This window comes from Suricata suricatta, chromosome 2 (assembly GCF_006229205.1).
Source record: "Suricata suricatta isolate VVHF042 chromosome 2, meerkat_22Aug2017_6uvM2_HiC, whole genome shotgun sequence".
Taxonomy (NCBI): domain Eukaryota; kingdom Metazoa; phylum Chordata; class Mammalia; order Carnivora; family Herpestidae; genus Suricata; species Suricata suricatta.
The window spans coordinates 79,058,046-79,071,321 of record NC_043701.1 but is presented as its reverse complement, the minus strand read 5'-3'; the positions used below and the strand labels follow the sequence as shown (position 1 = coordinate 79,071,321).

The following is a 13,276-nucleotide window of genomic DNA, read 5'->3' as shown; positions in this document are numbered from 1 at the left end:
ATTGCCACTTCAGATAGCTGTGAAATTAGGTGATTAACTAGTTGTTACTTAACCTTCTAATTTCTGTATAAGTCTAATTACATGAAATAGAAGTTGGTGTTTTGATTTTTTACTTTGCTTTTCTGTTTGGAATGTCATTGGAACTACTGTATTGTAAATGATGGAAAATAATTGCAAATGTTACCAAAAAATTTTAAAAAATTTAAAAAAATAAATTAAAATAAATTAATTAATTAAAATAAAAAATAAATTAAAAAATAAAATAAATGTGGCAAATCTTGTCATCAAGAGTAATTGGCAATACATTGTTCTTAAGCAAATGTTCAGGTTAAATGGCTGGTTCAATAAACATTTTATACAAAAATATAGCATATAACTAGATACATAATAGATATATAACATATATATGCACATGTATATAACAACTTTCAAAGTTCAGTGCCCAAGTGAGCCACTTAACCACAAACAAGTGATTAAACATCATCATCATAGCATTCTAGAACTTAATCTACATATATGACAATGTTTCTGAGGAAAAAAACATATATAAGTCTTATTTGCAGTGACTAAAACTTTGTTCCTAGAAAGAAGACCTTCCTTATTCCCTGTTCCACTTACTACCCCGACCTGAAGCAGACAATAAGGACTGCATTCCCATAGTTTTTACCCAATGTAGCCTCTGTGGTCTGATGGTCCAGTTAGGAGGTACAGAGGCTAAGGGTAAACTTCTAAAGGCTAAAGAGCTATGGTGGAGTGACCAGAGGCCTTCCTAAAAATTCTAGGGAGATTTGGGGTGGGAGACACACACAGAATACTTAACTACCTAAAGATAAATTTGCAAGCTGATAAATTAAAGGGTGAGATTATTCACATAGCAAAAGAATTATAGTGGGTCCCAGGAACATTTAAAGAAATAAATTTTTAAGCATTTGCTTATAAGTCTTTTAAAAATTAACAAAGGAAGACATTAAAAGCAAAAATTTTATAATAATGATGATTTTCAGAATCAGAAGTTCAAATATTCTTTTTTTAAGATGGTAAAACTTATTCTTTTTTTTTTTTTTTAATTTGTAAGAGTCTATTTCAGGTGGGGTTTTTTTTTCAGTTTTATTTTCTTTTATTTTTACTTTTTTTTTCTTCCAAGATTTTATTGAAATTCAAGTTAGTTAACATAGTGTAGTGTTGGTTTCAGGAGTAAAATTCAGTGATTAATCACTTACATTTAACACCCATGTTCATCACATCAAGTGCCCTCCTTAAGGTTCATCACTCATCTAGCCCATAGGCCATCCACCTCCCCTTGAGCAACCTACATATTCATTTTTTAAAATATAAAATTATTAACCACTGATCACCACTATTTACAGTAAACAATAGATAGTTGGATAGCATTCTAATTACTACAAAGCTATGTTTTTCCAGGCTTCTGCTGAACCAGTAACCCAAACACTGAAAAGATTGAGCCTACATGTAAGGAGTGAGTTGTGTGTAAAGAAAAACATGCAAATTGATAGTCTAGATTACAAAAATCTGTTCACCCATTTATTCCAGCAGGTCCTAAGTTGCCAACATCTCTAACCATATCATTAGGTTTCCATGAACAAAGTGTTACACATTAGCCTTTTAGTAAATATAGTACAGATTTTCCCAACTCCTTGTAAAGGAAAGCTTCGCTAGAGGAAACCTTTGGATGTCCATTTAACTAAGTCCTGCTTGGCTAATGAATACACACCAGGATTTGTCTAGTTTTCTCATCTGGGTGGGGAGATGGTTGATACTGATAAAAATTTTCCTGTTGGGGTTTTGCAAATGGCATTTATATGACAGTAAATATACATATGGATTCTGGTGTGGTGTTTTGAAATGGTCCAATTGGAATTGTCCAACTTGTTTACAATACATTTAAATTGTTCAAATAATGACAGAATCATCTATTTAATTTAAAATATTAAGGCTTCAAGAAAAAATTTTGATTTAACCTGAAGTGCTTTATTTCATGGGATACTTAGAATGATGCCATTCCAGAAACACGGGTTTATCCATGTTTATCCATGGTTGTGAAATAGTATTTTTGTTTTTCTTTTGTTGAAAGTTAAAAAAAAGAAAACCATTTATATAGTATTTTATGTGTATGCACACAAGAAAACAAATAGACAAAAAGATATCTCAGACTGACCCTCAGGCCTATATGAGTTAATCATAAATCTGATTGAGTAAGACCATGGACATCTTCCCCCAACACTTAAAAAAGCTGTTCTCTAATGCAGAGGAAATAGTATACCAATCACAGTATCAAATGTTCTTTCACGATAAAGGAAGCAACTAAGAAAGCTTTATTTGTTCCAAGCCACCAGTGCTGTAGATAAAACCCTAACTTCCCGAATAGTACTTCAAAGCAAACATATCAAATTTGATTCTCATTAGAATGTGGTTATTTCTTCACACTAATAAATCAAAAACCAAGACTCATTTTATATATAAATAGTTGCAAACAATTATTGAGCTTCATTTATTTTCTGGACATGAATGCCAAATTAGTCTCTTTTCATAAAAAGGGATTGCAATTTAACAACTTCTTATTTTTCCTCTTACCAGTACCAAGTTTGCCCCATCTGAATCATTCCATTTCTGGAGAAACATTAATGCTCTACCACTGTGTGCGGCACCAATTATTCATATGCGATCTAGACCTTTGGCAGAGCCTCTTGGTTTGTGAGCAGTAGCTCTTTGATTTGCTCTCACCAGATTCACTGATGGATAAAGATTTCCTTTTTGTACCATCTTTTTCTTCACCAGCTTTTTGAGAATTAAGAAATATTTCTGTTAACTCTGGACAATCTAATTTTTCTTCCTGTTGCCAATATTGTAGGCATGTGTATTACCTTCCACTTCAGAAAATACTCCCTCTGCCTTCCCAGTCACTATGCGTCGGTCATGTGCTCTTTCCACCACAGATTCTTTAGGCTCTGCCTCTGACATTTTTGCTCTTTCCATTCTGGTTCTTTCCCATTTTTTGCAATATAGTTTCTTCAGAGGCCATTTAAAAATAATTTTTAATGTTTATTTCTGAGAGAGATAGAGTACAAGTTGGGGAGGAGCAGAGAGAAAGAGGAAAACCCAGACTCAGAAGCAGGCCTCAGGCTCCAAGCTGTTATCACAGAGCCTGACACGGGGCTCAAACCCACGAACCATGAGATCATGACCTGAGCCAAAGATGGACACCTAACTGACTGAGCCGCCCAGGCACCCCTGTCAGAGGCCATTTTTTATTACAAACCTGGAAAGCTATCATCCACCTTCTCTGGGATGTCCCCAGATGTGCCACTTCTCCAGCCCACTGAAGCTCAAGTTCCATTTTTTATTTTTAATTTTCATGTTACTGAACACTTTATTTTTTTTAATGTTTACTTATTTATTTTGAGAGGGAGAGTACACAGCAGGGGGGGGGACAGAGAGAAAGAGGGAGAGAGAGAATCCCAAGCAAGCTCAATGCCACATGGGGCCTGAACTCAAGAACTGGGAGATCATGACCTGAACCAAAACCAAGAGTTCAACAGTTACCTGATTGAGCCACCCAGATGCCCCTGGACATTTAATTTTTAGTTTTCATGTTTTAGGCTATAAGGTGCAATCCCAGTGTCAGGGCAAAGTGAGCTAGGAGGTCTCCCCATCTCTCCTTTGGCCCCAGCCCTACTTCTCCTGCCACATCACGCACAGTCACTGCCTTTCTCCACACAGGCAGAAAAGCAGAATGGAAGACTCTCAGGGTAAATGCCCCTCATATTTTGGGGACAGTAATAAAGTCACGTTTTTATCTAGAGAGCTCTCCCAATTCTTTAGACACCTTTGACCCTCATTTTCACAGGCCTTCCTTTCTCTGCCCTCACCTTGCAGGCCCACCTCTACCCTAGTTTTCTTTCTGATTCAAGGAGGAAAGAAGTTACAGGTATTTAAGGCTCACCAGTGATTGGACAAAAGCCTGAGGAATTATCTACATTTGACAGGAATACTCACATACAACTGTCTCCTTTTCTCATCAGGACACCTTTGGTGATCATTTCCTGACACAGCTGTGCTGGGTGCTGCCTGGGGAATTTATCCTTCTTGTCTTTGACCTTGTTTTATCAAGAGACTGCTAGCGGTCATACAATAAAGGTAAGCAAACTGCTGAGGTTTCATAAAATATATTTATAAGGAGGTTCTTTCCTGATTTATTGAAAATTGGTTGACCATAAAGTTGTGGGTTCATTTCTGGGTTTTCTATTCTGTTCCATAGATCTCTGTGTCTCTTTGTGTGCCGGTACCATGCTCTTTTGATCACTACAGCTTTGTAACATAACTTGAAGTCCAGAATTGTGATGCCTCAGGTTTGCTTTTCTTTTTCTAGGTTGCTTAGGCCATTCATGGTCTTTTGTGGTTCTATAGAAGTTTGTACTAGCTCTGTGAAAAATGCTGTTGATATTTTGATAAGGATTGCATCAAATGTGTAGATTGCTTTGGATAGTATAGACATTTTAACAATGTTTGTTCTTCCGATCCATGAACATGGAATGTCTTTCCATTTCTTTGTGTCATCTTCAATTTCTTTCATTGATGTTTTATAGTTTTTGGAGTACAGATCTTTTACCTCCTTGGTTGGGTTTATTCCTAGGTGTCTTATGGTTTTTGGTTCAATTGTAAGGATTGATTCCTTAATTTCCCCCTTTGCGCCTTCATTTAGGCATTTCTAGGCCATGTATTCTAGGCTGGCTGCTGGCTGGCTGCTGGCTGGAGCTGCTATAACCACCTTTCTTTCCAGCACATCCATCATCCCAACTAAAACTCCTTAGCATTTGGCAGCACATTACTCTGACAGAAGTGCGAGAGAAGATGCTATGTGCCTCAGTTAGAGTTACGTTTTCTAAAAATGTTTGTACCAATGTGTTCCCTGTGTGGGAAGGAATCTTTTAAAAGAGCATTTATTAGGTTTTAGTCTGCTTGTGAAAGTAATGGAAGCTCAATTTTAGAAAGGCCCCAACAGCATAAGAAGGAAAATAAAAATCATGCTATTCTACTTCCCAGATACAACTAATGTTAACATTTTGCGGTATTTCCTTTCAGCTGTGAGAGACAAGAAAGAGTTACTGCAATTGGGATCATGTTAAGTTATATATGCACTATTTTGTATCTTGTTTTTTTATTTAGCACTACAGCATTCACCTAATATTCAACAAATATTGACCATTATAAATCAAGAACCGTACTTGTCTCTGAATATCATGACCGTTTTCTGATGACATTAACTACTCTTCAAAAACATGATTTTTAAAAGCTAGTGTTCAAAAAATTTACTTTTGTGTAACATAATTAAATTATCCTATTTTCAAACATTCGTGTTACTTCTTTTGTTGTCACAGCTTTATTAAAATATAATACACTACACATATTTAAGTGTACAATTAATAAGTTATGACCTATGGACATACCTGTGAAACTGTCATCACAATCAAGGTCATAATATGCCTCATATGCCTCACCCAGGAAATGAGGATTTTCTTGTGCTCTTTTATAATCCCTCCCTCTTGTCCTTTCTCACTCCTGTCCCAACTCCAGGCAACCTCAGATCTGTTTTCTATCACAAGAGATTAGTTTGTATTTTCTAGACCATTTTTAGAATGAAAAAACATACTATGCACCCTCTTTTGCCTGACTTCTTTGACTCATCATAATTATTTTAAGATTCATCAATACTGCCATGCAATCAGTAGTTTATTTCCTTTTATTGCCAAGCAGTATTCCTCTGAATGGATATACCATAATTTACTTATCCATTCACCTGTTGAATATTTTTGTTGTTTCAATTTGTTGGTTATTACAAATAAAAATGCTATGAACATCACATGTGTCTTTGTGTAGCCATATATATTTTTTATCTTAGGTAGTGTATACAAAGACTTATACACAAATGTTTATAAAAAGCATCTGAGAATGAAATGTCTTGGTCATAGGATGTGTATCTGTGTGTTTCTAAGAAACTGCCAAACTGTTTTCCAGAGTACTTAAACCATTTTCATTCCCGCCTGAACTTCGTGAGAGTTCCAATTGCTCCACAACGTTACCAGCACCTGGTATGTTCAGTCTTTTCAATTTTAGATACTCTAATAGGTATATAGTAGTGTCTCATTGTGATTTTATTTTGTATATCCCTGATGACTAATAATGTTTTGAATATAATTTCATGTCCTTAACTCAATCTGTTGGGTAGATTTCTCAAATATTAAATCAGGTTTAACCTAAAGCAATGATTTTCAGTCACAGAAGAATACTTCAGAATGTAAGTTCTTAGAAAATTCTTTCTTTAAGAATGCACTTATGCCATTTTGTCTCATTCCTTTCAAAGGACTCAATGACACAGTAAAAATAAAAGATTTTTTAAAAAATATAAATGCTATTAATAGATGATTATCAGGTGGCAATTATGCCACATGATTATGATTGAAAAGTCTTACCTAATTATCAAGTGGACAGGCTCAAAACAAATATATATTATCTTTAAGAGAGAGACAGAGACAGAGAGAAAGCACACACATGTGCAAGTGGGAGAGGGGCAGATAGAGGGAGAGAGAATCTTAAGCAAGATCCACAGTCAGCACAGGGTCCACGACTCTGGGATCATGACCTGAGCTGAAATCAAGAGTCAGATGCTTAACTGACTAAGCTACACAGGTTCCCCCAAAACAAATATATTTTAAAGAGGAACATCATCCTTCTAGGACTGACTACCACTTTCTAAAAGACCAAAAATCCCAAGGTCATGATACTGATGATATTACTTTATGCCTTTCCTCACAAATCTCCCCACTTCTTCAAAGTGAATTTTATTTAACAATTCTGATATTGGTCTCTGATCACTTCTGGCTCATTTCCCCCAACACATTTCTTCCTGAAATTTCTTACCCCACCTTATTTTACCCCCAGCCTACTCTCCTTTCTCTCAACAAATGATCTGCTTCTTTTTTCTTCTTTAAGTTTACTTATTTACTTTGAGGTGGGGGGGAACACAAGCAGGGGAAAGACAGAGAGAGAGAGAGAGAGAGAGAGAGAGAGAGAGAGAGAGAGATAACCCCAAGCAGGCTCTACACAGATAGCACAGGGCTCATTCTCACGAACCTTGAGATCATGACCTGAGCCGAAATAGTCAGAAGCTTAAGCAACTGAACCACCCAAGTGCCCCTGATCTGCTTTTCTTTTTTTATCATCAAGAAAATCATCTATCAGGTGTGATTTTACTCCCTTCTTTTCTGCAATTTACAAACAAATCTATTTTTTCACCCATGCTCTCCTCCTTTGCCTTGTGTAAGAGAAACACATACACCTCCTCTTATCTAAGGTCAACACTGCCACCAGATCTGTAGGTATCAGTATTTAGTATCTGTCTCTTTCTTGTATCTTTAAGTCTTGCCTAACCATTGACTGCTTTCCTTCTACATCCAAAACCTGTTTAAGATTCTTGCAGCTTAAAATCAAAATCTCCTTCCATTTTGTATACTTCAGATAAAGCTCTCTTTCCCTTTGTAGCCAAACTCCCAGAAAATGCAGATTACCCCTACTACACTATGGCCCCAGGTCACCCCTTGGCCTATATTTTGCTGAGGGTAAAGTTCTCCTAATGGTCAAAACCACTAGCCACTTCTTCACCCTGATCTTACTTGACATTATAGCTGCTTTTGATCTTGTTGAGTAACTCTCCCTTCATTTGGTTTCTCTTCCACTTTTCTCCACAATTCTGTCACAATTCTTTTAAAATTGCTGCAGTGGTTTCTGTTATCTGCACCTGAACTCTATAAATGATCCAGCCTTCTTCTATACTTTTCCTTCCAAGAGGACTAATATTCTTTGCACTGTCTCACACACCGTTCTGTCTCATACTTTTCAAGCTCTGTTCATGGTGTTACTTCCACCTTGAATGCCTTTCCCTCCTTATTTGCCCAGGTTACTTTAGTGAGATGGAAACTGCACACAGTTAAGGAGCTGTCGAAGAACTATGGCATATAAATGTGTCCTTAGGTTTGTACGGCTAAAAGTTCCTCTGTAACATTTCTCCTAAATCTTTCTCCTGTGTCTGATTTACTAATGACAAAATGCATCACCTCAATCATCAATTCGTTACACATCCACAAAATTCTGGCTAAGTACCATCCAAGACTATCTCTTCTTTTAAAAAAATTGTTCTTAAACTCCATTTTATTTGTCTACCTCAAACTCCTACAAGCAGACAAAAAATAAAAGTCTGTGAAATACCCATTCGCACCCCCCACCCCCAGGAATCCATTTGCTGTGGTATTCATAGAAAGCTTCTGTAACACAAGAGAAATAGAAGTGATTAGAGACTTTTTGGAAAATACAAGATAAATTCTTGCATTCAATTCCCTGTGACCATGAACCTGAAGATTTTATTCCTGTGAAGAGCTAGATGTCTCAAGATCATGACATGGTCACTGTTGTATGTGGAATTAAAATTGATTTTTCACTGAGTAGTAGAGCATTTGTGCTATAATGTTAGCAACCATCTCCCTTCCTCTATGGATGAGAAGACAGAGACTGAGAAGAAAGAAGTAGCATACCTACAAAAGTCTGACATACTTATAGCAAAGTTGTGTCCCATAATGCCAATTAATATATCATTTTTCACAATTTTTCATTGCCTTTCTTCTCCAACATCTCCAATACTGATTAAGGGTCTGCAAGATTCAGCTGTAATTGTTCATTTTAGAACAACTGAGAAATGGAGAACTTTACATAATGCAAGGGAAAGTAAAGAACAACATTCAAAACCTGGAAACCAGATTAATCTTTTCAAATAATCACTCACTCTATCCTAGGCTAGGATGGAGCAGAACCTTGGAGAATTAGTACATGATACAAGACAATTTTATTCAATTGTTTCTTATATTTCTGCTGAGCCCAAAGAGGCAGACTTTCTGGTGACTGCTTAGATTCAAAGCTATCCTTCGTATGGACTAAAACAGAGGTCTATGACTTCTCTCATTTCAAATGTATTTTGGGCTTTCCACAAGGGTTTCCAAATATGTATTATTTCTCAACTGAGTTAACATAGCCATCAGTATGTGAGGCCTCTTGTTTCACCAAGTGTAAAGTAAATCTCTTTCAAGCAGACCTGTTTTATCACTATTTTCATTGCCTTATTTTGGAGCTTCCTAACTACGTAGATATCAAGACAATAATTTATGAACCTCCACAAATTAAGAAACTGGAAAATAACTAGGGGAAAAAACTTGGCACTGTCCCGATGCTCATGTGAAATCTCATACATATTAGTCCCTTAGAGGGTCAAGGCCTGAATTGTCATCCCAGTTCTGTTGGGTAGATCACCATCAGACTCCAATTCAGATAGCAGTTTTTACAGATCTAACTACTGTTGCTCAACTGGGTGTCCATGGAAACTAAAAAATTGGTTTGTTGCCTAGAGAAGTGGAAAGAAAACCAAGTCATTTGGTTTCTATGTGGTTTCCATGAAGCTAAGGAAATTTTTTGGCAAATGATAAAAACAAGGATGGCTAAAGCTACATGATTCCCTTGGTCAATTCTTGATCTTATCAAGAAATATTCCCTATATTTATTAATCAAAAATATGAAAATATTCTAAATAAAGGAGTACCAGATTCTTGGGTTATTTGACTCTTGGCTGGGATTAGAAACAATTCCTTAAAAGAGTGACCAATATATGCAACAAAATCTAATAGGTTAAAAAGTCCTTGGATTCATTACATATGGAAAATGTTTCTCATCCACAAATTCAACATAGTTCCAAGTATGAAAGAAAAAAGCTAGTATTTAATAAGGGTGGAGGAGACTGAAACACCTATTCATTAATCCTATGGAAATATCTGTCACTCATGTGTGGTTTAGGGAATTGGATAAAAATAGCACTTTCTTAAGAATTTTTTCATTTTGGGCATAGACTTTTATCTATCTGAGCAAGAAAATATGACATAATAGTAGACAGGGGACTTGTACAATGAAATCCCTGATAAACAGGGATGCAGAGGTGACAACTTGGCACATGTTGGCATGATTTGACATCATCTGTTGGCTTGCCATCAGATCGAAAACAACTCCTGGCAGATACCCTTTCTCAACGAACACACAAAATCAGCCAGGAAAGGTGGCCTACATGAGTCATGACCAAGAGCCGGCCTGACCTTAGCTTTTCAGGGCTTAGGATAATTAACGCTTCTTTTTAGCTTGTCTTAAAATACTTGGAAGAAATGCCTATAAAAATTCAAATTTAGACAGGAAAAATAGAAATTGGTTTTATCCATGAGTAACAAGGTAAAATGTCTACAAGGCCAAGTAAGGAATGAAAATCAATATATGGAACTGACTAGAAGCAAAACAATAGCACTAGTGTGTTAATAAACATCCTTGACACAGGCTCAGGGTCAGAGAATAGCAGGAAGTAATGATGACAGCTGTAGCCAGGTATGGAGCACATTTCTTCTCAAAAGGGAGCAGTCACTGTTCTAATGTGGATATTTGATGCCATGTCTTCACCTATTGCAAAGGAGGCTAAGTTTCACTTGCCCACATCTTTCTGGAGTCTTCACAATGATCTATTAATTTAAGGAAAGAATAGTAAAAGACATGGAGATCCAACCAACTATAACAAATTCATAAATCATTGAAATTTCTGTGTAATTTTGTACAAATCACACTGTATTTTGTACAAATACACTTGTATACAATAAGTTGTATAAACTTGCACACTGCTAAAAGTACATATGTATACACACACGTGCACGCGCATGCACACACACACACACACACACACACAGGTACGTGGCATTGAGATAAAGGAAAGGTGACTTGGTTAAAATACTAAAAACTGAAACATGGGCTCCAAGTCCAATGTGGAGGAGGAAGATGTTCTCCAGCTCACTTTCTTCCTTTATGTTCCTGGGCCATCTCCTATATGTATTTTGGGTTTAAGTCATCAAGAGGTAAGTAAAGGGGCACCTGGGGTGATTGCTTACCTCTTCTCTGCTCGTAGAAGAGTTATTCATTAGAAGTCATCCTACATCAGTCATGTTATTTTCCAATCCAAGATCTTCTCAGTACCTTTGAAATAAAGTCCCTTTTTTTTTTTTTTTGGTTCAAGTGTCAGTGAGCTTCCTGTATGTGTTCCACTGCTACACACACCCTCAGTTTTCACCTGACCCTCCTCTTCACAATCCCCCATAGCCTACTGCCACATTGCTCTCTTCTGCCTTAGTATAATACTTTTACTCTGTTCCTCTCCATCAAACACCTACTTGTTTTTACTATATGTAAGAATCCCTCCTAGACCAGACCAATGCAAGGTGGTATCTCTCTCCTCTAAATTTCACATGGAATCATAATAACAATGATGGTGATCCCAGCTGGAATTTGTGCTAAATGCTCTGCCTGCCTTATCTATTCACTCTTAGCTCCTGACTCTCTATGAAACGAGTACTATTATTCATCATCATTTTATAGGTGAAAAGTAGGTAAGGATTCTGGGACTCAGTGATATATAACCCAAAGATCTCTTTACTGATAGAAAAATAATGGGGAAGGATCTCATTGGATAACTTGGATATTTGCTCATCCCTGAACCAATTATTGTGGCCAGGCCTTGAGGCTGATGCTATAGGAGTAGGATGAGCCAAACTCCAAGTCATACTGACTGACGTCAGAGGAAAGGGAAGGTTCCCAAAGGAAAGCTGGGATCATCTAATATGAGAAAGAATGCTGGGAAGGCAAAAGCAAAATATGCACTGTCCTTACTCACCTGGAGAACTGTTAGCTCTCTTTAGCTTCTACTGCAAGGTTACCCCAGTCCCCAGCTTTCCTTCCTTAAGTAAAATGAAGACTTCTTGTCAAGGTGGTGCAGGGAGTCCATACTTTACACACAGCCCCTCTGCTCTAACCACTTAATAAAGAAAGATAAAATTGAAAAATATTTAAAACTGAGTACAAAATAAAACAAACATCTTTGTAGACTAAACACAGCAAAAGAAACACAAAGCTAGGAGCAGTGCTAGAGCTAATGGACATATGATGGTTTTAGATTTAAAGTTAAAGAGCAAATTGGGCCCTCTCCCCACATCCATTCTCAATCCTCTATATTATTAGCTCCTCTTACCATATGACCTGTGAAAGAAGGCTGGAAAAAGTGTTATTGACCAATGACTAGGTCTATGCCCTTAACAAGGTGCAAGTCTACAGACCAAATACAGCTTCTTGATGACGTCTCCTGCTTGCTCACTAAGAGGATCTGTAATATCCCCAGCATCACTCCAGCATCACCCCTGCATTTAGGGTGAGTCCTCCAAATGCCATTATAAATTCTGGCTCTTGGCAGTGGTACATAGTAAGCAAAATGAAGCCACCACCAGACTGTTGAACAGGGAGATGTGAGCACAGTGTAGGAAGGGTCTTAATCAAATACCTCCAACTGAAAGGGAGGATACACACTGAAATTACAAAATATCTGAGGAAATATAATACTAAGAAACACAAAATAATTAGAACATTAATTTATCCCAGATGAAAATAATGTGTGAAGTAGTCTGATGAAGACTTTAAAATAAATTAGTTTATACTGTTCAAATTGTACTGTTCAAATTTTTTTAAAAAATGAAGAATTATTATCATTTTTAAAAAGAACAAGAAATGATGAAATGAAAAAAGGCAAACAAAATTAGTACTGACTGCAGTTTAAGAGATAAGTAGAACCTTAGTGAGATCCCTCTTCATCCCAACTAGAATGACAAAACATCTTAAAGTCAGAAAACAAGTATTGCCAATGACAGGGACAATGTGGAGCCCTCATGTACTGCTGGGTAGTATAAAATGGCACAACTCATTAGAAAATGCTATGCACTTCCCCAAACAATAAAACATAAGATTATCATTTGACCCAGTAATTGTACTCCTAGGTATATACCCAAGAGAAGTGAAAACATATGTCCACACAGAAATTTGTACATGAATGTTTATAGCAATGTTATTCATAATAGCTACAAAGTGGAAACAACCCAAATGGTCATGAGTTGATGAATGGATAAGCAAAATGTGGAACATACATCCATATACTGGAATATTATTTTACTGTAAAAGAGAATGAAGTATTTGTGCATGCCACAACATGGGTACATTTGAAAACATTATACTACGTGAAAAAAGCTAGTCAAAAAGATTTCATATTTTGTGATACTGTTCTGTGAAAGTCTAGAATAAAGAAATATGTGGA

General features: G+C 36.6%; 1 long non-coding RNA gene and 1 pseudogene across 1 annotated transcript in view; one reads left to right on the top strand and one right to left on the bottom strand.

Moving 5' to 3' along the window:
• The window catches only part of LOC115306575, a 156,013-nt gene that overhangs the window by 58,531 nt on the left and 84,206 nt on the right, over nt 1–13,276 (top strand). Inside the window, exons 3-4 of the long non-coding RNA XR_003915379.1 lie at nt 4,041–4,155; nt 6,034–6,107. This is a non-coding gene — a long non-coding RNA (uncharacterized LOC115306575). The remainder of the gene's footprint in view (nt 1–4,040; nt 4,156–6,033; nt 6,108–13,276) is intronic.
• On the bottom strand, nt 2,506–3,040 carry LOC115306569 (annotated as a pseudogene).